The sequence below is a fragment of the Sciurus carolinensis genome, chromosome 5 (genome assembly GCF_902686445.1).
Source record: "Sciurus carolinensis chromosome 5, mSciCar1.2, whole genome shotgun sequence".
In the NCBI taxonomy this organism is placed as follows: Eukaryota; Metazoa; Chordata; class Mammalia; order Rodentia; family Sciuridae; genus Sciurus; species Sciurus carolinensis.
This window is the reverse complement of record NC_062217.1, coordinates 100,789,771-100,816,330: the sequence shown is the minus strand read 5'-3', so window position 1 is coordinate 100,816,330 and position 26,560 is coordinate 100,789,771. Positions and strand designations below refer to the sequence as shown.

The window sequence follows — 26,560 nt, the reverse complement described above, 5'->3', positions numbered from 1 at the left end:
ATGAGGGACTCTATTACTGGCTGTTGAATTTAAGTCCAAAACAGCCTTTGAAAGCAAAACATAAAATCTTTTAAGTATTCTGGGTTCCAGATGTAGCTCAATGGCAGAGTGCTTACCTAACAGTACCAAGCCCTGAGTTCAATCCCCAGTATCCTAAAAAACAAAAACACTTCTAAATATTCTAATTACTGTCTTAACTTGATATGAAGAACAGTTCAGCTGCTTTTCAGAAGTTTGTAAATAGTCAGAAAATGTGAGGAAATTTTCCATTGCACATATGTACAGCACTGAAATAATTGTTCATAGAAGGACTCATCAGACAACTTAAAAAGTAATCAATACTCAGAAAGCAGAAACCACAAGCAAAACAGGCAAATGTCAATCTGAGCTGCCCAAAGTGATGCACTTGAGCCATCTAGTGAGTAAGAGGAGTTTAAAGTCTGTAAGAAAAATACCATCATTGTCCCAATTCTCTGTGAAAATAATAAAGAATATGTTCTTGGGAATATGAGTTATAATCCATAAAAGGCAGCAGAAGACTAAGAAGGTGCTGGTGAGAGTTGAAGGACAAAATGATGACAAATCTGAGAATTTAGATTTTATGGATAACTAAATTAAATTTAAAGACTCCTTATGGTATTTTTCTTAAAACCATTTCTTGCAACCTTTAGACTATATGTAAGTTTGTAAAAGACATTATAGGAAATAAGATTTCTCACCGACTAAGAAGGTCTGAAGGTTACAGGCTGTAAAACAAAACAAGAAGTCGGGAGAAAAGGGAAATGGGACTAGTAGAGTGAGTTTATAGGGGGGGCTACTTGAAGAAAAGGAAGTCACCTCTCTGTTTGGGAACTCACAGCCAGTAAGTGTTGTGGCAACTCCAGGTCACCTAGGACCTTGCTGCTCCCTCTAGGGATGTGGCAAACTGAAAAAGCTAGAGGTACTGAGGAAATGCAAAAGACTTAAATCAACTTTTAAATAAAATCCTCTAAAGAGGATTAAAATTCTTCAAAGTACTCAAAGTACCCTGTTGCTTTTAAAAGTCAGAAAGTGAAGTTTGAAAATTTCAAAAGTCACACAATACTTGAGTAGTGTGATAAAATTCATTGAAATTCTGGAGGCATATTTTTCTCATTCATAAAACTATGGTCTTGGAATATAAAGCAGTGTTATGAATGCTCTTAACTCTAAAATTTATTGTTTTTAGACACTCCCCTTCACAAAAATAGAGGAATCAATAAAAAGAAAATGTGTATGCTTTGATTTTTTCCATTAATTCATTTGTATATATGAATATTATGCAGGTTCTACAGAGTTAGAAGTAAGACCCTGACCCCCAAAGAACAGAGAAAGTAGGCAGTAGGAAAGAAGACACTCAAGTTTATTTTAAAGCAAGGCAAAAACAAAGGTTAACAAACACATACGTGCAATGCTCAAAATTCTATGAGGCTAAGAATTTAGCCTGAAAAACATAACTTTGGCTTATGTATCTTTCTTTGTGAGATTCACTATGAAGAAGGGGTTGGGGAAGAATGAAAGGAGAAAAAGTGGAAGGAACAGAGACAAAACCCGCAACTACAAAAAAAGAGTTACTAGTCTATTTTGCTGGGCAAACAAGGTTTCACAAAAATCCTGCTGGAAATAAGGTTAGAATGGTAGGATGAATTTATCTTTGCACCACAGACCATAGAGAACCATCTGAGGACTACACAAGGCAAATGAACCTGGTCAGGTCAATGGAAATGAAGAAAAAGACTTGAGAAATATTGGAAACAATCAATAGGATTTGCTAACCAACTGAATACTAGCAATGAAAAAGAAGCTAAAATTGAAGAAATTTCACAGTATATGCCAGGAAGAGTAATGATGATATTAACTCAAGGAGAAAACAGATCTATCATACCACGTACATTCTCATTTTACATATGAATTGGTAAGATGAAAGATGCAGGCTAGGAGGGCACCTTAGGGATGACCTACATTTAAGCTTGCTTTTATTTCCCTTAAAGGGAAAAGAAGGAATAAAGGAAAGGATGAGGAAGGGAGCGAGAAATGCATTGCAACAGCCATCAGGGAAAGAAGGAAAATTTGGAAAAGTATATTTTAAGAGTATGATGTTAGCAGTGTGTAGTGTCAAAACTATGTTGGTTTAAAAACTCAAGGGTGATAAAAGTGGTGATACTCATAATACATTTTCTTTTTTAAAAGTAGAAGCATTATTCTATAGGCAATGGGAAAGCAATTAAGTGTAGGAAAGAATTCATGTTCAGCAGCTTCTGTTTTACAATGGAAAAGGGCAGAAGGTCCTATGGATGAGAGACTGGGGAGTAGGGAATGGCGAAGAGCCTGGGAACACGAGAGAAATGAAGACATGATAAAATAAAGTTCAGTGGTGATCACAAGTTAACTAAGAAAAGTCAACTAAGAACAAATTAAGAAACTGCCAAGCAACACAGGAAAAGGAGAAAGATTAAAACAGTGGTTTCAGACATGTTAATTTTGAGATTTAGCAACGCCATCAGATGGTAGCTTCCAACAGTTATTCAGATACTGAAAAAAAAAAAAGTGATTCCTTGATAAATATCACTTTAAAAACAGCTAGCCTAACATAATTTCCATAATAATGATCAATTTAGGTCTTTCCTTTGATCTCATTTTCCTACTTTGGTTATTTTGTCATTTTTTTAAAGCAATCACTTTATCAAGATTACAGATTATCTGGTGTAGAAATGTACAAAGAGTTCATCTTGTGAAATTTATCATGTAATATTAAGTATATACAAATACTTTGAAAAGGAATGAACATCAGTGCAATTACTACCCATTGATAGTGCCTTGAAATTCCTCCCTGTTTTAGTCAGTTTTGTGTTGCTGTGAACAACATACTCAATAAAAACAACTAAGAGGAGGAAAGTCTGTTTTGGCTCACAGTTTCAGAGGTTCAGTCCATGGTCCACCAACTCCATAGGTCTGGGCCCCAGAGGAGGCAGAATACAATGGCATAAGTACATGGCAGAGGAAAGCATCTCATGACATGACAGGTAAGCAAAAAGAGCTCTACTCACCAGGTACAAAATACAAACCACAAAAGCATGCTCCTAGTAACCTATTACTCTAGCCACACACTACTTGCCTACAGTTATCACCCAGTTAATCCACTCAAGTGGATTAATTCCCTGATAGGATACAGCTCTCATAATTTGATCAAATACCTCTGAACATTCTTGCATTGTTTCACACATGAGCTTTTGGAGGATACCACATATCCAAACCATAACATAATATAACATAACATTCCCCAACATCATCTCCTCTCACACATGCATGGTTAGCTTCATTATCCTAATGTTTTTGAAAACCACTGCCTTCCTTTTCTTATAGCTTCACTATCTAGGTAATAATTCCAGTGATATTTTTTGGTTTTGCCTCTTACTCAACTTCATATAAAATAAATCACAGCATACATAGCCTTCTTGTGGTTTACTTCATTTATTTGATTTTGTAATCACATGTGCATGTGTCTGTAACTATAGTTCATGAGTTATTCTTAAACAATAGTATTCCAGTAAATGAATATACCACAGGTTTTTTTTTTTTTTAATATAATATACTGTTGCAGGATTTTTAGGCTGTTTCCAATTTGGGGTTATGATGAAAACTGCTGCTCTGAACATGTTAACAGACATTTCCCACAGACATTTGCTCACACTTCAAGCTTTTACCCTGTTTTCTAGGGTATTAAAGAGTTGACTGCTGGGTCACAAGATAAGCACACATTTGATTTTATTAGGTGATACAAAATTAGTTTCCAATGGTAACACCAACTCTTGGAACTGACAGACTTTAAAAAATAGTACAATAATATCTCAGTTTTAATTAGTACTTGCTCTAAATACTAATGAGCTTGGGCCTCTTTCCTGCTTACTTACCTACCTCTCAATCCCACCCCACCACCACCTTTGCTGAGGCTGGCTCTGAACTTGTGATACTTCTGCCTCAGCCTCCCTAGTCACTGGGATTACAGGCGTGTACGCCTTGCCCAGTTTTCCCTTTTAAGTTTTTTTTTCTAGGTGATTTGTTCTTTACACATTCTTGATAAAAAAGCCTTTCTCTGTTATATTCTTGAAATGCCTTTACCTAGTTCCAGGCTTCTTGTGTCAATTTCCTTAGGACGTTTTCTTACATACAGAAATTCCCAAACAATGTAGCTGAACCAACTGGTCCCTTTCTTCATGGTCAGTGCTGGGTCTTAAAAGTCTTTCTCTTTTCCAAATCATGAAAAATTTGCTCTTATTTTATACTTAAAAGCTTTATAGGTGTTACCTTTTACATGAAGGACTTTATTCATTCTGGAAATGATTTTTGTTCAGTTTGGAGAATTTATCGAATTTTTTTCATATACAAATCCAATTATCTGGGTACAATTAACTGAAGCCCAGTCCTACCCTTAGTGGTCTGCAGTGGCATTGTGTCATGCAGCGAGTATTCATATATGCAGAGGATAGATGATTCTGGGCATTCCATTCTTTCCAATTTCTGCTTGTGACCCAGTTTCAATCTCACAGTGTTTTAATTATTTGCATTTTATGTCTTGATATCTGATAAGGCAACTGTGAACACAGACAAGAAAAGAAATAATGCAAAGAACTTAAGCCACCAGAACAACCAAAGTTTATAAAAACATTTGATCTCTAGTACAAAAAAAAAATAGAAAACAAAAATTAAAGGTTAAGAAAGTTGTATTGCCACAAACTTTTAAAAAATGACAAAACTAAATATATCTGAACTGAAACCATAAATTATAAACAGAAAATGACTAGAGGTGACAGTTGCGATTAAATTAATAGGAAAAAACACATTAAAATTTGTGGGGTACACTGAAGCGGACAGGGAAGATGTGGAAGCGAAAGAGGTAGCGAGTCCTGATCTTCTTGTAACCTGGAAAGGAGGCAGTGAATAAAAGCAGAATTGCAAGACAAAACAAATGCTCTCAGACTTGACACCACATAGTCTTGAAAGCTGGACAGACCAGAAGATAGGTTACCAGAGGAGAAAATAAAACTCAAGAGTGTTCTAACCCAAACCTGGGGGGTGGGGAATAAGGGAGAGAAGGGAAAGTGAACATTTTCTTAAGCTCACCCATTTAAAAATTCCTGGAAAACTGGTGAAAAGAAGAACAAAATTTAAATTACAGAAGGCTTCCTAAAACAGCAGGAACCACATAAAACCAAATCACGAAAAAGAATGCTGAGGGTGGCCAGAGGGGCCGGGCGCGGCAACAGCCATCTTTTGGAGCCAGCAGCTGACCAGTCACCCCTTTAAATAGGTACAGCCTCTTCCCACACCCAGAGAGCTGCAAATTAAACCTGAGGGAAGTCCCCTGCTGCAACCCAGGGAAAGGCCAAAAGTTCTGCACAGACTTGCTTGACCCAGACAGGCTACAACCAAAGCAACTCTGGCCCTAAAGGAAAGCTCATTCACCAGGTCCCAACCACTGGCACTGTGGGGAAGGCACTGCAGGAAGCCTAGAGACAATACCCAGGACCACAGCACTGTACCAGGAGGGTAACTACCTGAATACCCAGTGATATACAGACAGCAGGAAATTGCCAGAAGCTTCTTAGCAGAAAGGACCAGATACCAGCTCTAATAAGTATATAGGTTGAACCATGATTGCAACTGCCAAGTGACATGGCCTTACTTGGATACTTGTAGGACCAGGCACCAGACTAATTAAGCAATGGGAATCAACATCCACTACTCACAACCTGGGAAAGCAGAAACTAGAATTCAGTTGAACCACCAGAGACCCTTCACTATAGCAGTGGGAATACTACTTCACCACAGAACACCTGAGGAAAACCTACAACCAGTGTTCCTGCACATACAGACAGCTGCCAGAACCTTTAATACCATGAAAAGAATACACCAGTGACTCACAGCAAATAAAGGGACACCTCATAGACTGCATCCTGAACTTTTGCAACATTACAATCAGTCAATTCACAACACAGCACCCTCCAAGACTATAAACAACTCTGTCAACTTTGATCACATAAATAAATCCTTAACTTGACTGATAACTGCTAACTCAAAAGCCAACACTGCACCTTCAACCCATCTGAATGCATTTCATCTAGTGTTTAAAGCATTAACTGGAAGCAATCTTTCTATTTTTGTTTTCCTAGCTCTAGTTTGTAACAGCTTCTCTTACCCACACTACTCATTCTCTTGCACTATCCACTACTGCCTCAAATACCACCCATTCATCTATTTCTCCTTTCTACCGTGGTGTGAATTATTACACTTTTATAGCTTTATCCCTTTCTTTCTCATTCACCCTCTTTTTTTCTTCCTTTCATTTCCCTTCCCCATTTGCCAACTCCCATCTTAACACTCACTCTAGTAAGTTTACTAGATTTAACTACTAAATTTTTTTTTCACCTAGAACTTTTATTATAGGTTTATACTTGAATTTGAGGACCCAAAGAGAACAACTGCAACAAATTTTTGTTCTTTCAAGGTTGAATAGTATGAGGCATGGCTCAGAAGTGATTATGGTAATTAGGTTTAATGGTATATCTTAAAGTGGAGCTGATACTGGGATGAGCACAGTCACAAACTGAATTAAAATATCATTATCTAGACATCTACCCAACCCAGGGCTCTTAAGAAATTCACATAGTAGTCCTTCACTTAAAAGAAGTCAGAACTATACTGATAGATGGGTAGACATACAAATGATATGAAAAAGCAAAGGAACAAAACCATCCCAAACAACACAGAATACCTCAGCAACAGATTCCATTGACACCACAGTGGAGTGAATGTCAGAAAAGGAATTTAGAAAACTCCTAAACTGTTCTATGAGCTAAAAGATGAACAGGAGTAAGGAGTGAAATAAGAGAAAAAACACAGGAAGTGCAAGATCACTTCAATAGAGATTCTGAAAAAGAATCAAAATCCTTGAAATGAGGGATTCAGTAAGTTGAATTAAAACATCAATGGCAAGCATCACTAATACATTAGACCACTCTGAGAACAGCCTTTTCAGGCCTTGAAAACATAGTATATAATCTTGAAAATATAGTCAAACATGAGAGAAAAGATGTTAAGAGACCCCAAATGGAACATTCAAGAAATCTGGGATAACATTAAAAGGACAAACTTAAGATTCATTGGGACAGATAAAGGCTCTGAAACACAAACTAAAGGAATGTACAATCTTCCCAAAAGAAATAATATCAGAAAATTTTCCAAAACTTAAGAATGAAATGGAAATTCAAATACGGAAGGCATACAGGACTTCAAATATGAATCAAAACAGATCCACTACAAAACACCTTATTATGAAAATGCCTAACATACAGAATAAGGATAGAATTTTAAAAGCTGCATGAAAGAAAAAAACTGGATGTACTTTACAAGTAAACCAATCTGGATTTCAACTGCTTCCTCAACCCAGACCCTAAAAGTGAGGAGGGCTTGGAATAATATATACCAAGCTCTGGAAGATAGTGGATACCACCACTATACTCAGAAAATTAAGCTTCAAAGTTGAAGATGAAATAAAAACCTTCCATGATAAACAAAAGCTAAAAGAATTCATAACTAGAAAGCCTGTACTACAAAACAATAAAATATTGCACGAAGAAGAAATGAAAAATAAAAATGAAAACCAGCATAAGGAGGAATTACACTAGACTAGTAGTCAAAGGAGAATCAAATCCAATTTAAAAACTAGAAATGAATCAAACTGGCAGGAAATAAAAATCATCCCTCAATAACACTGAATGTAAATCAAACTGGCAGTATAAAAATCATCTCTCAATAACAACACTGAATATAAATGGTTTAAACTCTTCAATCAAAAGATACGGGTTGGCAGAATGGATTAAAAAATAAGCCCCAAAAATATGCTCTGTGCAAGAGACTCAGCTCACAGGCAAAGACATACACAGACTAAAGGTGAAAGGATGGGAAAAAAACTTATCACTCACATGGATCTCATATACAAGTAGAGGTTACCATTCTAATATCAAATAAAGTAGACTTCAAGCCAAAATTAATCAGAGAAAAGGTCATTTCATACTGCTTATGGGAATCATAAATCAACAAGATATAACAATCATAAATATTTATGCCCCTAACAATAGAGCATCTACATACATCAAACAAACCCTTCTCAAAACTAAGAATCAAACAGACTACAATACAAAAATACTGAGTGACTTTAACATGACTCTCATCACTGGATAGAACACCCAAACAAAAACAAAGTAAAGATTCTTTAGAACTAAAATATACAATGAATAATTTGGACCTAACAGACATCAACAAACATATTTAGAATATTTCTTCCATCAATGACTGAATCTACATGGAGTATTGTCTAAAACAGACTATTATTTAGTCATAAAGCAAATCTAGCAAATACCAAAAAAAGAGAGATATAATACCTTGTATTCTATCAGATCATAATGGAATGAAATTAAAAATCAACGATAATATAAAAAATAGAAACCACTTTAACACCTGGAGTTAAATAATACACTCTTGAATGATGGATAGAAGAAATAATACAGGGAAGAAATTAAACAAAAATACTTAGAGGTAAATGAGAACAATAATACAATGTATCAAAATCTCTGGGACAGTATGAAGGCAGTTCTAAGAGGAAAGTTCAGAGCATTGAGCTCATACATTAAAAGAATGGAAAGATACCAAATAAATAACCTGTCATTACATTTCAAGGCCTTAGAAAAAGAACAAAACAACACCAAAATCAGTAGAAGACAGGAACTTATTAAAATCAGAGTCAAAACTCAATGAAATTAAGATTTAAAAAAGCAACACAAAAAATTAATGAAACAAAGAGTTGGTTTTTTGAAAGGATAAACAAAATTGATAAGCCCTTAGTCAAACTACAAGAGAGAAAAAAACTCAAAATGATCAAAAATCCAAGATAAAAAAGGAAATATCACCAAAGACACTATTAAAATCAAAAGGGTCATCAAAAACTATTTCGAAAATCTACATTCCAAGAAGCTAGAAAATCTTGAAGATAAAATCCTCAAAACAAATTCCTATAGACACAGAACCTACCAAAATTGAACCAGGAGGACAGAGAAAATTTAAACAGATAAATTTCTAGTAATGAAATTGAAGCAGCCATACAAAGCTTTCCAACAACAAAAAGTCCAGGACTGGATGGATTCTTAGCCCAGATATTCCAGATCCTCAGAAAACTAAGACCAATCCTCCTCGAATTATTCCATGAAATAGAAAATGAGGGAACTCTGCCAGACACATTCTACAAAGCCAGTTATCACCCTGATACCAAAACCAGACACATCAAGGAGAAAAAAAGTCAGACAATATTCTTGATGAGCGTAGATGCAAAAATTCTTAATAAATACTGGCAAACTGCATACAAAAACACATCAAAAAATAGTGCACCATGATTCAGTGGAATTTATCTTAGGAATGCAGGTTGGTTCAACATAAAGAGATCAATAAATGTAATCACCACATGACTAGACTTAAAGACAAGAATCACATGTTTATCTCAATATGTGGAGAAAAAGCATTTGATAAAGTGGAGTGTCCATTCATGATTAAAATACTAGAAAAACAAGGGATAGAAGGAACTTACCTCAAAATCATAAAGGTGAGAAACTGAAGGCCAACAAAGTATTTCCTCTAAAAACAGGACAGGACAAGGATGTCCACTTTTGCCACTCCTATTCAACACAGTCCTTGAAACTCTAGCTCGAGCAATTAGGCAAGAGAAGGAAATTAAAGGGACACAAATAAGAAGAGCTCAAATTATCTGTATTTGCTGAGGACATGACCCTATATTTAGAAGACCCAAAAAAACTCCACCAGACTTCTAGTGATCACAAATGAATTCAGCAAAGTAGCAGGATACAAAATCAACACCCACAAATCAATCATGTTCCTATACTCCAATGATGAATAAGCTGAAAGGGAAATTAGGAAAATGATCCCATTCACAACTGCCTTAAAAAAAACAAAACAACAACAACAACAAAAAACCTTGGGAATCAATCTAACAAAAGAGGCAAAGGACCTCTACAATGAAAACTACAAAATACTAAGAAAGAAATTGAAAAAGACCTCGGAAAATGGTGGAAAGACCTCCCATCATGTTCTTGGATAAGCAGGATTAATATTGTCAAAATGGCAGTACTACCAAAGTGCTAAACAGATTCAAGGCAATCCCCATCAAAATTGTAATGATGTTCTTCACAGAAATAGAGCAGCCCTGAAATTCATTTGGAAAAACTTGAAAACCAAAATAGTCAAAGCAATTGGTGGGGAGAAAAGCAAAGCAGGAGGCATCACAATACCAGACTTAAATTATACTTCAGAGTTACAGTAACAAAAACAGCACATATATACTGGCACCAAAACAGGTAGTAAGACCAAGGAAATAGAAGACAAAGACAGGCCCAAATAAATACAATTTTTTCATACTAACCAACAGTGCCAAAAATACATGTTGAAGAAAAGACAGCTTTTTTAACAAATGATGCTAGGAAAACTAGAAATTCATATGTAGTAGAATGAAATTAAACTCCTATCTCTCACCCTGCACAAAACTCAACTCAAAGTGGATCAAAGACCTAGGCATTAGACCAGAAACGCTGCACCTGCTAGAAGAAAATGTAGGCCCAACACTCCCAACATTTTGGCTCAGGAACTGACTCCCTTAATAAGATGCCTACAGCATAAGAAGTAAAACTAAAAATAAGTGCAATGGCATTAAATTAAAAATCTCCCTCATAGCAAAGGAAACAACTGAAAGGGTTAAAAGAGAACCTACAGACTGAGAGAAAAATCTTTGCTACCTGCTCCGCAGATAGGGCATTAATATCGAGGACATAAAAAGAACTCGAAAAACTTAACGCCAAAAAAACAAATAACCTAATTAATAAATGGGCAAAGGAACTGGACAGACACTTCACATACCATCCGTCAACAAATAACATGAAAAAATGTTCAACATCTCTACCAATTAGAGAAGTGCACTCCTCTCAGAATGGCAAAAATCAAGAATACAAAGTAACAATAAATGTTGGTGAGGATGTGGGGGGAAAGGTACATTCATATATTGCTAGTGGGACTGTAAATAGGTGCAACCACTATGGAAAGCAGTATGGAGAGCTTTCAAAAAACTTGGAATGGAATCACCATTTAAGCCAGTTATCCCACTCCTCTGAAACTAACGTGACTATGAATGTCTTTTCCTTCTTTTATTTTTTGTTGCTTTATATATTTAAGAATCAAGACTATTAGGTAGGTAAAATTTAGAACTGTTTTGTTTATCTGTTGAAGTGTAGCTTTTATCAGTTGGAAATAACCCAATTTATCTCTAGTAAAGATTTTTGCCTTAAACCTATCTATATTGGGGGGGTGGAAGTGTAACTCAGAAGTAGAGACCATGTTTAGCAATCGTGAAGCCTTGGGTTCAATACCCAGAAACTGTCCCCCAAAGAAAAATCTGTATTTGTGTTTGCATGATACGCATTTTTTCCACCTTTACTTTTGATCCTTTAAAAAAAAAAAATGGTGTGTCTAAAATGCATGGTTGGATTTTTTTTCTTTTTAAAATTCAGCCTAATATTCAAATTCATTGGAGCTTAGTCCATTTTATATTTTATATAGTCACCAATATATTTGAATTTTTAATCAGCATTTTCTTTTCTCCTTATTCTGTGAACTGTAATTTGTTTGTTTCTTCTTTTGGATTTCACACTCTTCCTTACTTCTTTATCCTCTAAATTATTTCATAAGTTGTTTTCTCTATTTATTTTTGTTGCTTATTATAAACACATGCTGATTAACTTTAGACTCTGGAAAGTTACATATCTTTTACTCTTCTCAACAAGTACCTTAGAATACTAACTCCGTTCTTCTCCTGACTTATATTGTATGTCATCACTGGAATATACACTAATTTTATTTTTAAAAGCCTATGAAACATGATTACTATCTTATAAAATCACTCCAAAGGCGTTATACAGATTTAATGCAATTCCAATTAAACATCCCAATGACATTCCTCATAGAAATAGGGAAAGCAATCATGAAATTTATCTGGAAGAACAAAAGACCTAGAATAGCCAAAGCAATCCTGGGCAGGAAAGAGTGATGCAGGAGATATCACAATACCAGACCTTAAAATCTACTATAGAGCAATAGTAACAAAAACAGCAAGATATTGGCACCAAAATAGACAGGTAGACCAATGGTACAGAATAGAAGACACAGAGACAAACTCACATAAGTACCATTATCTCATACTAGACAAAGGTGCCAAAAACATACAATGGAGAAAAGATAGCTTCTTCAACAAATGGTGCTGGAAAAACTGGAAATCCATATGCAGCAAAATGAAGCCAAACTCCTATCTCTCACCCTGTACAAAACTCAACTCAAAATGGATCAAGGATCTAGGAAATAGATTTGAGACCCTTCACCAAATAGAAGAAAAAGTAGGTATGAATCTTCATGTTGGCTTAGGACCAGACTTCCTTAACAAGACCCCCATATCAAAAGAAATAAAACCAAGAATCAATGAATGGGATAGATTCAAACTAAAACGCTTTTTCTCAGCAAAATAAACAATCAATAATGTGAAAAGAGAGCCTACAGAGTGGGAGAAAATCTTTTCCACACACACTTCAGACACAGCACTAATCTCCAAAATTTATAAAGAACTTAAACAACTTTATACCAAAAATACAAAGAACCCAATCAATAAATGAGCTAAGGAACTGGGCAGACACTTCGCAGAAGATATACAGGTGAACAACAATCTTTTCCACACACACTTCAGACACAGCACTAATCTCCAAAATTTATAAAGAACTTAAACAACTTTATACCAAAAATACAAAGAACCCAATCAATAAATGAGCTAAGGAACTGGGCAGACACTTCACAGAAGATATACAGGCTCATAATCTCTAGTAATTAGAGAAATGCAAATTAAAACCACCCTAAGATTTCATCTAACTCCAATTAGAATGGCTATCATCAAGAACACAAGCAATAATAAGTGTTGGCTTGGATGTGGGGAAAAAGGCACACACATACATTGCTGGTGGAGCTGCAAATTGGTGTAGCCACTCTGGAAAGCAGTGTGGAGATGCCTCAAAAAACTTGGAGTGAACCCACCATTTTACCTAGCTATCTGACTCCTCGATGTATATCCAAAGGACTTAAAATCAGCATACTACAGTGATGCAACCACATCAGTGTTCACAGTTGCTCAATTCACAATAGCCAGATTGTGGAACCAACATAGATGTCCTTCAATTGATGAATGGATAAAGAAACTGTGGTATATATACACAATGGAATATTACTCAGTCGTAAAGAAGAATAAAATTATGGCATTTGCAGGTAAATAAATGGAGTTGGAGCATATCATGCTAAGTGACATAAGCCAAGCCCAAAAAACCAAAGGCCAGATGTTTTCTCTGGTAAGTGGATGATGATACATAAGGGTGGGTAGGTGATAGTAGGGAGGGGGGAGAGAAGAATGGAGGAACTCTGGATGGTGTACAGGAAAAAGGGGTGGGAAGGGGTGGGAAAAGGAAAAGTAGTGGACTGAGATAGACAGCATTACCATATATATATGTATGATTACATGAATGGTGTGAATCTACATTGTATACAATCACAGAAATTAAAAGTTGTACCCAATTTGTGTACAATGAATCAACATGCAGTCTATAAAAATAAAAATTTAAAAAACCCTATGAGACATGATTACTCATAAAATCACTGTTTAAATAAATGTACTAAGATATTTTCTACTTTTTGTGCTTTTTATTCCTTTTTATATCCCAGGACTTCCACATAAGAATCAATTTCCTCCTGCCTAGAGTACATTCTTCAGAATTTTCTTTAGTGAGACTTTCGAATTGCAAATTCTCAAGTTTTTATGTGTATGAACTTCCCTTGATTTTGCCCCTTTAGTATACAATTTATAGACTGTGTTTTCTTTTAATTAAGGTAACATTTCTTCTGAGATAAAATGTCTTCTGGTTATGACATCATAGAAAGTCAGTCTGTCTTCTTCCTTGAGATGTAACAAGACTAGATGAGGATTTCCTTTTATTTAACCAGTTTGGGTTCCTGTGCTTCTTAAATGCATAAGTTAGTGTTCATGAGTTGCAGAAAATTCTTTATTTTTTTTCCTTTTTTAGGGTACTGGGAACAGAACTTAGGGGCACTCAACCACTAAGCCACATCCCCAGTCCTATTTTATATTTTATTTAGAGACAGGCAAGTTATTTAGGCCCTACCAGTTGCTGAGGCTGGCTTTGAACTGGAGATCCTCCCACCGCAGACTCCTGAGTTGCTGGGATTACAGGCATGCAGCACCACATCCAGCTGAGTTGCAGAAAATTCTTAATCATTATCTTCAGTAATGTTGTCTTTTCACCATTCTATGGAAGGTCATTCAGATAAATGTTAAGCTAAACATGTGTTGTAACTTCTCCATTATAGATTTCACCTGTTTCTCTTGAATATAAGCTGGACATTCCAGATCATTATTTCTTTCTTCAAGTTTATATATTCATCCATTGAAGATTTTTTTAAAATAATATCAATAAGTATAATTTAACTATACAAGTTCTAGCTGTTTTTTATTCTTTTTTGAACATATTTATAATTTCTTTACCCTTCAACATATTTTCAGCTCGTCTTTTGCTTAAACATACTAGATTTTTTAAAATTATTTATGTGGACCCCAACCACCAAAATCAACATTACCTGGGAACATATTAGAAATGCATATTTTAAGGCCTGATTTCCTAATGTTATGCTTTAAATATGAGGTGTCCCCCAAAAGCTCAGGTGTGAGACAATGCAAAAAGGTTCAGAGGAGAAATGATTGGGTCATAAAAGTTTTAAGCCAATTTGTGAATTAATCCCCTGACAGGGATTAACTTAGTGGTAACTGAAGTATGTGAGGTATGACTGAAGAAGGGGGAACTGGACGTGGCTTTGGATATATATTCATAACTGTCAAGTGGAGTCTTTCTCTGCTTCTTGATCTCATGTGAGTTGCTTCCCTCCACCACACACTCCACCATGATGGTCAAGCTCACCTCAAGTCCCTAGGAATAGAACTGGCCTTCTATGGACTAAGACTTCTGAAACTCTGAGCCCCCAAATAAACTTTTCTTCCTCTATAATTGTGCTGGTCAGATCCTTTTAGTCAAAGCAGCAGAGAAAGCTAAAACACCCATCTACTGAAATGTAAACTCCAGGCAGTCGCAGAGTGAGCTGGCTAGAGCGAGCTGGCGGGTGAGCCAGGCCACCTACATCGCGGAGGTAGGCGCAGGGCAGCTAACCCACCCGGCCAGCAGGCCAAGGATAGACTTCATAACTGAGTGACCCCGCCTGACCTCTACACCTAGCTCGGTGCCATCACTGGTTGGTCGCAGTCTAGGAGCAAGCAGGCAGGTGGAGCCACACCACTTGCATCTCTGAGGGAGCAGGCGGGCACCCAACACGCCTGCCTTGCGAAGCTGGGCAGCTGGTAGCCAACCCACCCAACCACCAGGACAAAGACAGACACCATCACTGAACAACCCCGTCCGACCACCACACCAAGGTTTGTCGCCAACACGGAGCTAGACAGAGGCTTCTTTATAGGCTGGTGCAGGCATTTTGAATTACTCCTGAGGGCATAGCCATCATCATTGGAAGGGCAACTCCCCTCCTGAGACACCTACAGGAGGCTAGAAGACCTTTGACAAGACGCAGGAGCCAAGAAGAGGAGGTATTGAGAGACTCGGGACCAACTCAGAGTCACTCACCTGAAGACCACCAACCCAAGAAAGCCAGCTTCCTAGTGGAGCACTGCATTATCAAATTCCTCCAAGACTCCAGGCTACTGAAGGCTAAGAGGTGAGTTATTGGAAATCTACAGAGACAATATTAGTCAACAGAGGAAATCTGCAATATCCCAGTTTCACTATTAGAGGGGTAGATACCTGAACAATATGAGAAAACAGGGGAAGAAAATGTCCCAAACAAACCTAGATGGTATAGCAATAAAATCCAATGACAGCCTGGCAGAAAAAATGTCAGAAAGGGAGTTCAGAATGTACATGATCAAAACGATCAGGGAAGCAAACGAGGAGATGAAAGAGCAAATGCAGGCACTGAATGATCGCACCAACTGACAGTTAAAAGAGCAAATACAGGAAGTAAAAGATCACTGCAATAAAGAGTTAGAGATACTGAAAAAAAAAAAAAAAAAACAGAAATCCTTGAAATGAAGGAAACAATAGACCAAATTAAAAACTTCTTAGAAAGCATAACCAATAGGATAGAACACCTGGAAGACAGAACCTCAGATATCGAAGAAAAATATTTAATCTTGAAAACAAAGTTGACCAAACAGAGAAGATGGTAAGAAATCATGAACAGAATCTACAAGAACTATGGGATATCACGAAAAGGCCAAATTATTTAAGCATTATCAGAATTGAGGAAGGCTTAGAGAAACAAACCAAAGGAATGAACAATCTATTCAATGAAATAATATCAGAAAATTTCCCAAATCTGAAGAATGAAATGGAAAATCAAGTATAAGAGGCTTACAGGACTCCAAATACACAAAATTACAACAGACCCACACCAAGTCACATTATAATGAAAATACCTAACATACAAAATAAAGACAGAATTTTAAAGGCTGCGAGAGAAAAGAATCAAATTACATTCAGGGGGAAACCAATACAGATATTAGCAGATTTTTCAATCCAGACCCTAAAAGCTAGAAGGGCATGGAACAACATTTTTCAAGCTCTGAAAGAAAATGGATGCCAACCAAGAATCTTATACCCAGCAAAACTTACCTTCAGATTTGATGACGAAATGAAATCCTTCCATGATAAAAAAAAGTTAAAAGAATTTACAAAAAGAAAGCCGGCATTACAGAACATTCTCAGCAAAACATTCCATGAGGAAGAGATGAAAAACAATGATGTAAATCAGCAAAGGGAGGAACTACCCTAAAAGAACAACCAAATAAAGGAGAAATCAAGTCGTGTCAAAAAAAGAAAAAAAAAAGATGAGCCAAATGACCGGGAATACAAATCATATCTCAATAATAACCCTGAATATTAATGGCCTGAACTCATCAATCAAAAGACATAGACTGAAGACTGGATTAAAAAGAAAGCTCCAACAAATTGCTGCCTGCAAGAGACTCATCTCACAGAAAAAGATACCCACAGACTAAAGGTGAAAGGATGGGAAAAAACATACCATGCACATGGACACAGCAAAAAAGCTGGAGTATCCATCCTCATATCAGATAATGTGGTCTTCAAGAAAAGTTAGTCAGAAGGGATAAAGAAGGACATTACATACTGCTTAAGGGACGCATAAATCAGCAAGACATAACAATCATAAGTATCTATGCCCCAAACAGTGGCTCATTGTATACATCAAACAAATCCTTCTCAATGCCAGAAATCAAATAGACCACAACACAATAATACTAGGTGATTTTAACACACCTATCTCACCACTGGACAGATCCTTCAAACAAAAACTGAACAAAGAAACCACATATCTCAATAACACAATCAATAATTTAGAGTTAACATTTATAGAATATACCATCCAACAAAGAGCGAATACAGTTTCTTCTCAGCAGCACATGGATCCTTCTCTAAAATAGATCATATATAATGCCACAAAACTACTGTTAGCAAATACAAGAAGATAGAAATAATACCTTGTATTCTATCAGATCATAATGGATTGAAATTAGAAATAAATGACACAGTAAAAAACAGAAACTACTCCAACACCTGGAAATTAAATAATACACTATTGTATGATGAATGGATAACAGAAGATATCAGGAAGGAAATTTAAAAATTCTTAGAGGTAAATGAGAACAAGAAACAACATATCAAAATCTCTGGGACACTATGAAAGCAGTTCTTAGAGGATTCAATAAAAGAAGAAAAAAACAACAAATAAACGACCTAACACTATGGCTCAAAGCCCTAGAAAAAGAAGAACAGAGCAACACCAAAAGTAGTAGAAGACAGGAAATAGTTAAAACCAGAGCTGAAATCAATGAAATTGAAACAAAAGAAACAATCGAAAAAATTGACAAAATAGTTGGTTCTTTGAAAAAATAAACAAAATTGATAAACCCTTAGCCACACTAACAAAGAGAAGAAGAGAGAAAACCCAAATTACTAAAACTCAGAATGAACAAGGAAATATCACAACAGACACGACTGAAATACAAAACATGATTAGAAGCTATTCTGAAAATCTATACTATAACAAAATAGAAAATTTAGAAGATATCAACAGCTTTCTAGAGACATGTGAATTACCTAAACTGAACCAGGAGGACATACACAATTTAAATAAATCAATTTCAAGTAACGAAATAGAAGACGTCCTCAAAAGCCTACCAACAAAGAAAAGTCCAGGACCAGATGGGTTCTCAGCCGATTTCTACAAAACCTTTAGAGAAGAGCTCATTCCAATACTTCTCAAAGTATTTCATGAAATAGAAGAGGAGGGAACCCTTCCAAACTCATTCTATGAAGCCAATATCACCGTGATACCTAAACCAGACAAAGACACATCAAAGAAAGAAAATTTTAGAGCAATATCTTTAATGAACATTGATACAAAAATTCTCAACAAAATTTTAGCAAAACACATACAAAAATATATTTAAAAGATAGTGCACCACGATCTAGTGGGTTTTATCCCAGGGATGCAAGGTTGGGTCAACATCCGGAAATCAATAAATGTAATTTTTCATATCAGTAGACTTAAAAGTCAAGAATCACATGATTATTTCAATAGATTCAGAAAAAGCATTTGATAAATTACAGCATCCCTTCATGCTCAAAACACTGGAAAACATAGGAATAGTGGGAACATTCCTTAACATTGTAAGGCCATCTATGCTAAGCTCATGGCCAATATCATTCTAAATGGTGAAAAACTGAAAGCATTTCCCCTAAAAGTTGCAACACGGCAGGGATGCCCTCTTTCACCACTTCTATTCAACACTGTCCTCGAAACTCTAGCCAGAGCAATTAGACAGACCAAGGAATTAAAGGGATATGAATAGGAAAAGAAGAACTCATTTGCTGATATTTGCTGATGACATGATTATATATTTAGAGGAACCAGAAAATTCCACCAGAAAACTTTTAGAACTCATAAGTGAATTCAGTAAAGTAGCAGGATATAAGATTAATGCTCATGAATCCAATGCATTTTTATACATAAGTTATGAATCTTTAGAAAGAGAAGTTAGGAAAACTACCCCATTCACAACAGCTTCAAAAAAGAAAATACTATACTTGGGAATCAATCTCACAAAAGAGGTGAAAGACCTCTACAATGAGAACTACAGAACACTAAAGAAAGGAATTAAAGAAAACCTTAGAAGATGGAAAGATCTCCCATGTTCTTGGATAGGCAGAATTAATATTGTCAAAATGGCCATACTACCAAAAGTGCTATACAGATTCAATGCAATTCCAATTAAAATCCCAAAGATGTACCTTACAGAAATAGAGCAAGCAATCATTAAATTCATCTGGAAGAATAAAAAACCCAGAATAGCTAAAGCAATCCTTAGCAGGAAGAGTGAAGCAGGGGGTATCGCAATACCAGAACTTCAACTATACTACAAAGCAATAGTAACAAAAATGGCATGGTATTGGCACCGAAATAGACAGGTAGATCAATGGTACAGAATAGAGGACATGGACACAAACCCAAATAAATACAATTTTCTCATACTAGACAAAGGGGCCAAAAATATGCAATGGAGAAAAGATAGCCTCTTCAACAAATGGTGCTGGGAAAACTGTTCATATGCAACAGAATGAAACTAAACCCCTATCTCTCACCCTGCACAAAAATCAACTCAAAATGGATCAAGGACCTCGGAATCAGACCAGAGACCCTTCATCTTACAGAAGAAAAGGTAGGTCCAAATCTTCAACTTGTTGGCTTAGGATCAGAATTCCTTAACAGGACTTCCATAGCACAAGAAATAAAAGCAAGAATCAATAACTGGGATAGATTCAAACTAAATAGCTTTCTCTCAGCAAAGGAAACTATCAGCAATATGAAGAGAGAGCCTACAGAGTGGGAGAAAATCTTTGCCACTCATACTTCAGATTAAGCACTAATTTCCAGAATATATAAAGAACTCAAAAAACTCTACACCAAGAATATAAATAACCCAATCAACAAATGGGCTAAGGAAATGAACAGACACTTCACAGAAGATCTACAAGCAATCAACAAACATATGAAGAAATGTTCAATGTCTTTAGTAATAAGAGAAATGCAAATCAAAAATACCCTAAGATTCCATCTCACCCCAATTAGAATGGTGATTTTCAAGAATACAAGTAACAATAGGTGTTGGCGAGGATGTGGGGAAAAAGGTACACTCATACATCACTGGTGGGACTGCAAATTAGTGTAGCCACTCTGGAAAGCAGTGTGGAGATTCCTTAGAAAATTTGATATGGAACCACCATTTGACCCAGCTATCCCACTCCTCGGCCTACACCCAAAGGACTTAAAATCAGCATACTACAGAGATACAGCCACAACAATGTTCATAGCTGCTCAAGTCACAATAGCCAGATTGTGGAACCAACCTAGATGCCCCTCAATTGATGAATGGATAAAGAAACTGTGGTATATATATATATATATATATATATATATATACCATGGAATATTACTCAGCCATAAAGAATAATAAAATTATGGCATTTGCAGGCAAATGGATGCAGCTGGAGAATATCATGCTAAGTGAGATAAGGCAATCTCAAAAAACCAAAGGCAAATGATCTTACTGATAAGCGGATGATGACACATATGGAGGGTGGGAACAAGGCAAGAATGGAGGAAGGAGGGACTCTACAGAGGAACAAGAGGGGGGATGGATGGGGGGGGAGAAAAAAAATAACAGAATGAACCAAAAACTATTACCCTATGTAAATGTATGATTACACATCTACTCTACTTCATGTACAAACAAGAGAAACAAGATGTATCCCATTTGTTTACAATAAAAATGAATTAAAAAAAAAAGAAATGTAAACTCCAGTCACCTTTGTGACCAGCCCTCAGAAGTGATTTTGATGCAAATATAAAAACTGAGAAACTTGGAGAAAATCGAATTGTCTTGCAGTCTTGAAGGATGGTGTTGTCAATGGTGGTTTTCAGTTTAGTCTTCTGAGGCTCAGCTTTAAGGAAAATAGAAGACTTCTCAGACTTATCACCTCAGGAAGATCCTATCAGAAAGATTCTATTATTTCTTCTAACTCCTCAATGTTCCCTGAGGCTAAGAAGAGGAAATTCAAGTTTTCCAGATTTTAAAAAATGCTCTCTGGATAAAGTACAGCTTATCTTCACAGACTTAATTTCCCAGAGATCCTGTGCCTTCATTTAGTTTCCTTCTTTGATAGTTTTAGGTAGCATTTTTACAAAAACTTTTTTATTTTGTTTTGCTTTCTGACATAAGTAAAGGCGAAAAGGAAGGAAAAGAGGTTTCCCCAATAGTTATATCTCTGGGACATCCCTGGTATGTCCACTCCATGGAATTCTACTCAGCAATAAAGAGAAATGTGATATATGCAACAGACTGAATACATCTTAAAGATATTATATAAAATAAAAAATATAAAGAAGTCATATAGTATATGACTGCATTTATGTAACATTCTTGAAATGACAAAGTTTCCATTCTTGAAATGGAAAACAAATAACGAATTAGTTCTTGCCAGGGACTAGGGATAGGCTGTGGAAGCAAGCAGAGTGAAGTGGATGTTTTATGGTTTTAGGATTCACATTTAGATAGGTTATCCAGTTTAGATAATTTTTTTTTATAAAGTGCAAGGTTTAAGTTAATATTCATTTTGTATCCTATAAATATCCAACTCTGCACTGTTTGTTGAAAAAACCACCCATCTTCCATCATGTACCTTTCTTCTGTACCTATGTCAAAAACAAACTGGCCTTTCTTATTTGGAGCTAAGTCTGGATTTCTAGTCTTTTTTAATGACCTATAGGTTTATCTGTCCACCCATGCCACACTACTTTGACTATCCTGCCTATACAGGTCTTGAAATCAAATGAGTGATTCCTCTTTTCTTTCCTTTCACACTCTAGATGTCTTTAGCTACTCAAGTTCCTTTGTCTTTCCCTATAAATTTTAGGATAATTTTGTCTAAACCTATAAAAGTTAAAAACAAAACAAAACAAAAAAGGGGTTTTATTAAACTTATGTATCTATCTGGGGAATACAGACATTCGTATTACATTGAGTTTTCCAATCTATGAACACACCATATCTTGACATTTATTTAGGTCTTTGATTTTTCATCAGCATATTATAGTTTTCAGCATACAAGTCCTATACATGTTTCATTAGATTTATATCTGTCTTTTTTTTTTTTTTTTTTTTTAGCAATTCCAAGTACTGCAGCATTTTTAATTTTGTTTACACAAAATCATTGCCAGAGAAAAGAAATACAATTGAGTTTTGTGTACTGGTCCTGTATCCTATGATCCTGCCAAATTCACTTATTGGTTCTACAAGTTCTTTTGTACATTACATGGGATTTTCTACCTAGATGATCATATCATAGGCTAAAAGGAATAGTTTGATTTTCCCTTTCTAATCTGCATGTCCTTCTCCTCCCTCCCCCAACTTACTGTGCTGCAAAACTCCTAACACTATGATAAAGAAGAGTGATGACAGTGGGCATCCTTGCCACCGTTTCCTATTATAGGGGAAAAGTAACATGCCCTCTGATCATTCTTCCATTAAGTATGATGCTAATTGTTCATTTTCTGTAGATGTTCTTTATCTAGTCAAGGAAGTTTCCTTCTATTGCTAGTTTGCTCTGAGTTTTAATCAAAAATGGTCATCATGCAAGTATTCTTCATTATTCTGTTAATATGGATTCCTTGACAGATTACAAAGATGAATTTACAAATATTAAGGTAACTCTGAATCACTGGAATAAGTTTACTTTTCACAGTGTATAATTCTATTTATATATAATTGAATTATATTTATTGATATTTTGTTAAGGATTTTTTACAAGTACACTTATGAAGGATACTGGTTTGCAGTTTTCTCTTTTTGTATTGTCTTTTTCTGATTTTGGTGTCAAGATAATGCTGGTTTCATAAAGTGAATTAGGAATTATTATCTTATCTTGTATTTTTTGATTCAGACTGTCAAAACACTGTAAAATAATCTTTAAGCATTTGGCAGAATTCTCCATTGAACCATCTTGGCCTGATTTTATTTTTAAATTACAAATTAAATTTCCCTAATGTTTACAGTACTATTCAAATTATCTATAGCATACTGGTTGAGTTGCATTCGCTTGTGCTTTCTGAGAAATTAGTTCATTTCATCAAAGTCATCAAATTTATTTGTGTAGAGCTGTTGATAATACTTATTCCCTTGTTATCCTTCTGATGTTTGTAGGGTGTGTATCTTTTTCTCTACTAGTACTGGTAATTTCTGTCTTCTTTCCTTTGTCAGTTTTGTCTACCGAGTTTTTTAATGTGGATTATAATAACTTTCACTTCTAAGATTCTCAAGGTTATTCTTTATATCTCATAAAAACAAACTCTTCATTGAAAATTTCCACTTTTTAAAAATTTGTTTCAACTATTCATAACTGTTTGTTGATACACGGTCTTGATGGCTGCTTTTAGATAAATATAATATCATGTTATCTCAATGTCGGCATGTATTTTCTTTTCTTTTTTTTTTTAATGGTACTGGGAATTGAATCCCAGACCCAAGCACTCTACCAATGAGCTATATCCCTAGCCCATTTGTATTTTCATTTAAGACAGGGTCTTGCTAAATTGTCCATGTTGGCTTCAAACTTGTGATCCTCTTGCCTCAGCCTCCCAGGAAGCTAAGAATATAAGTATGCACCACTATATCCAGCTATGCATTATTTTAAAATTCAAGTTAAGACTTTTCTGGTTCTTGGTATGAAAGAGTTTGAAATCTGGATATACAGAATATTTTGTAGGAAATTCTGGATCTTATCTAACAGCAGGTTCCCTCTAACAATGCTCTAGTGCAAAATCTGGTGGAAGAATTGCCTAGCAAGGTAGTTTCCTCAGTGGGCTTTTGTGACCACAGTCGGGGGGAGGAAAAGGAAAATCAACTCATAATGTACAAAAGCGGGAGTTCAAGCTTCCTGCCAATGGGTACTCCATGCTCTCCATGATGTGTACAATGATGTAATGATGGGAAAGGTTGCCTTGTTACAGCCTGTAAACAGTGAAAGTCTAGGTCCCCACGTGCTTCTGCTAATCGTGGTGATCTGTATGTTGTTTGCCTGGAGTGGAGTGGTTATTTTCTAAAAACTTTCTGTCTTACCAGGGTACCCCTGTCCTGGTCCTTGGCTAAAAGGAACAGATTTTCTGAGGGTGTTTTTGTTTTTTTGTTTTGTTTTTGTCTGTACCCAACATTGGATTGTCATCCTCTTTATATCCATTCTGGAATATCAAAAGCAATAAGAATACCCAGGATTTTTGGAAGGGGTGTGTGTGTCCACGTATGTGTATGTTTTAAAAGAATCAGACTTTGGACTCAAAGAAATGTTTCCAATTCATTTCATTCATTTGCCTCGTTGTGATTCTACAAGTACTTGGGAATTTTACTTATTTCACAAATATTTAGGATTGACTTTTTAGTTAAAAAAATGACAACCCAAGAATTGTATACCAGTTGACTCAACAACCAAATTGAGAAAGCACACAGTAGTTAAGAGAAAGGATCAACTGTTAGCAGTTCACAAAAATATTGAATCAAGCCATAAAACTGAGAATTGCAAATAAGTTTATCTAGATCTCTTATATTTTCTATGATCCTGTTTATTCTTTTGTGTACTTTACTCTCAGAGACAAGTATGTTAAAGTCTCCCACTATGTCAATTAAAAAAAAATCATTTCTGTTGTTTTGTGCCTTCAATTTTCCATACTTTATATTAACATAATTCTTGATTTATTGTCTCATTTTACAAACTTTCTTCTTTCAAGCATTTGCAAATTTTTAAAAAGCTTTTAAATTTTCTATATCACTTTGTTTTTAGATTTTGTTTTCTGACATTATCCCCATTTTAGAAGGCAAATAGGAAAACAAAATGAGACACATGCACATGCATAATCACATCAAAATCTTAGAATCTCTGAGCTCATATAGCAATTTTACTTTTCTTATCTCATAGTAATTATAATGACATAATATTGGCATGTTTACATATACACCATCTCCCCAAGGACTATGGGCATATGGAAGGTAGAAAAATTCTGATTAATATTTTTAAATTTCCCAAAGTATTTAGCATGTTGCTTTGCTTACAGAAAATATCTTAAAAATATATATTGAACTTAAATTCATCGAGATTAATTGTTCAGGGGCTGGAGTTGTGGCTCATGTGTGATGCCCTGGGTTCGATCCTCAGCACCACATATAAATAAATAAACTAAATAAAGGTCCAACAACAACTAAAAAGTATTTTTTAAAAAAAATTGTTCAGAAAAAAAAGATTAATTGTTCCACAATTAATAGCTAGCAAGTGTATCAGTAAAATCTTGGTAAGCAAATAGTACATCAGAAATGTATGCTGAGAATGACCACCACCAAGATATTCAATCAGCTTCTGTATAGTGACCTGATATGAAACTCCTCGAAGAATGAACAGAAGAAATGCTTTGATTATGTATATAATGAAAAACTAATAATAGTTTCTAATAATTGTTTCTAATAACTACTGAGAAACAAAAGCAGATGGCCTATCTGGCAACAATCTTAGAGATAGCTCTTTAGAAATAAAGACAACATGAAGTTATAAATAGTAACAGAATCTGTAAACTCAAAAGTAGCTTACAAAATTTGTGCAGTTTAAAAAATGTAAATAGAAAAAGCAAATCGTTACCCTAAACTTTCTAAGCTTTATCTGGGGCATATGTACTTAAAATAATTGTCAAAGATGACCAATATATAGTTGCTTCTGTGGTCTCAAAGGGACCCATAATTAGAGTCATAATTCACGTGATCTTTGCTTATTCTGATACTGCTCTGTTTTGACAATTATTTAATTTGCATTCCTTAAGTACATCCTGGCTAAATGGGGAAGATAAGAAATTGTATATAAGAAATGTTTAAGGGGTAATGAGCACAGAATTCAAACTACTGCAGATACACATATGAAATACCCTAGGTCTATACTGACAAACCTATCGCACAGATTCTCATACACATTATGTAGAGTATCATCTTCTTTCTTCTGACTCCTTTCACTTCAGGTTCCCTGTACTCTTCTGCCTTCTCTTGAAAACAGAAGAAACAAAAACCTACAAAAGCTGTAGTATGTGCCTTATAAGGCAAGTAAAAATTGCCATCAACTGAAGTTTTCACTTATGTTAAATTAGAGAAGTA

At 35.5% G+C, this 26,560-nt stretch overlaps 1 protein-coding gene across 5 annotated transcripts in view; it reads right to left on the bottom strand.

The window, feature by feature from the left end:
• The window catches only part of Mapk8 (mitogen-activated protein kinase 8), a 121,315-nt gene that overhangs the window by 59,980 nt on the left and 34,775 nt on the right, over positions 1-26,560 (bottom strand). The window contains exon 2 of one of the 5 annotated variants that reach the window (XM_047552745.1): positions 14,343-14,486. The exons of 3 other annotated variants lie outside the window; for them this stretch is intronic. The gene's annotated coding sequence lies outside the window, so the exon portion shown is untranslated. Of the gene's footprint in view, positions 1-4,445; positions 4,523-14,342; positions 14,487-26,560 lie in introns of those variants that run through there. One more of the 5 variants, XM_047552746.1, reaches the window with a different exon arrangement.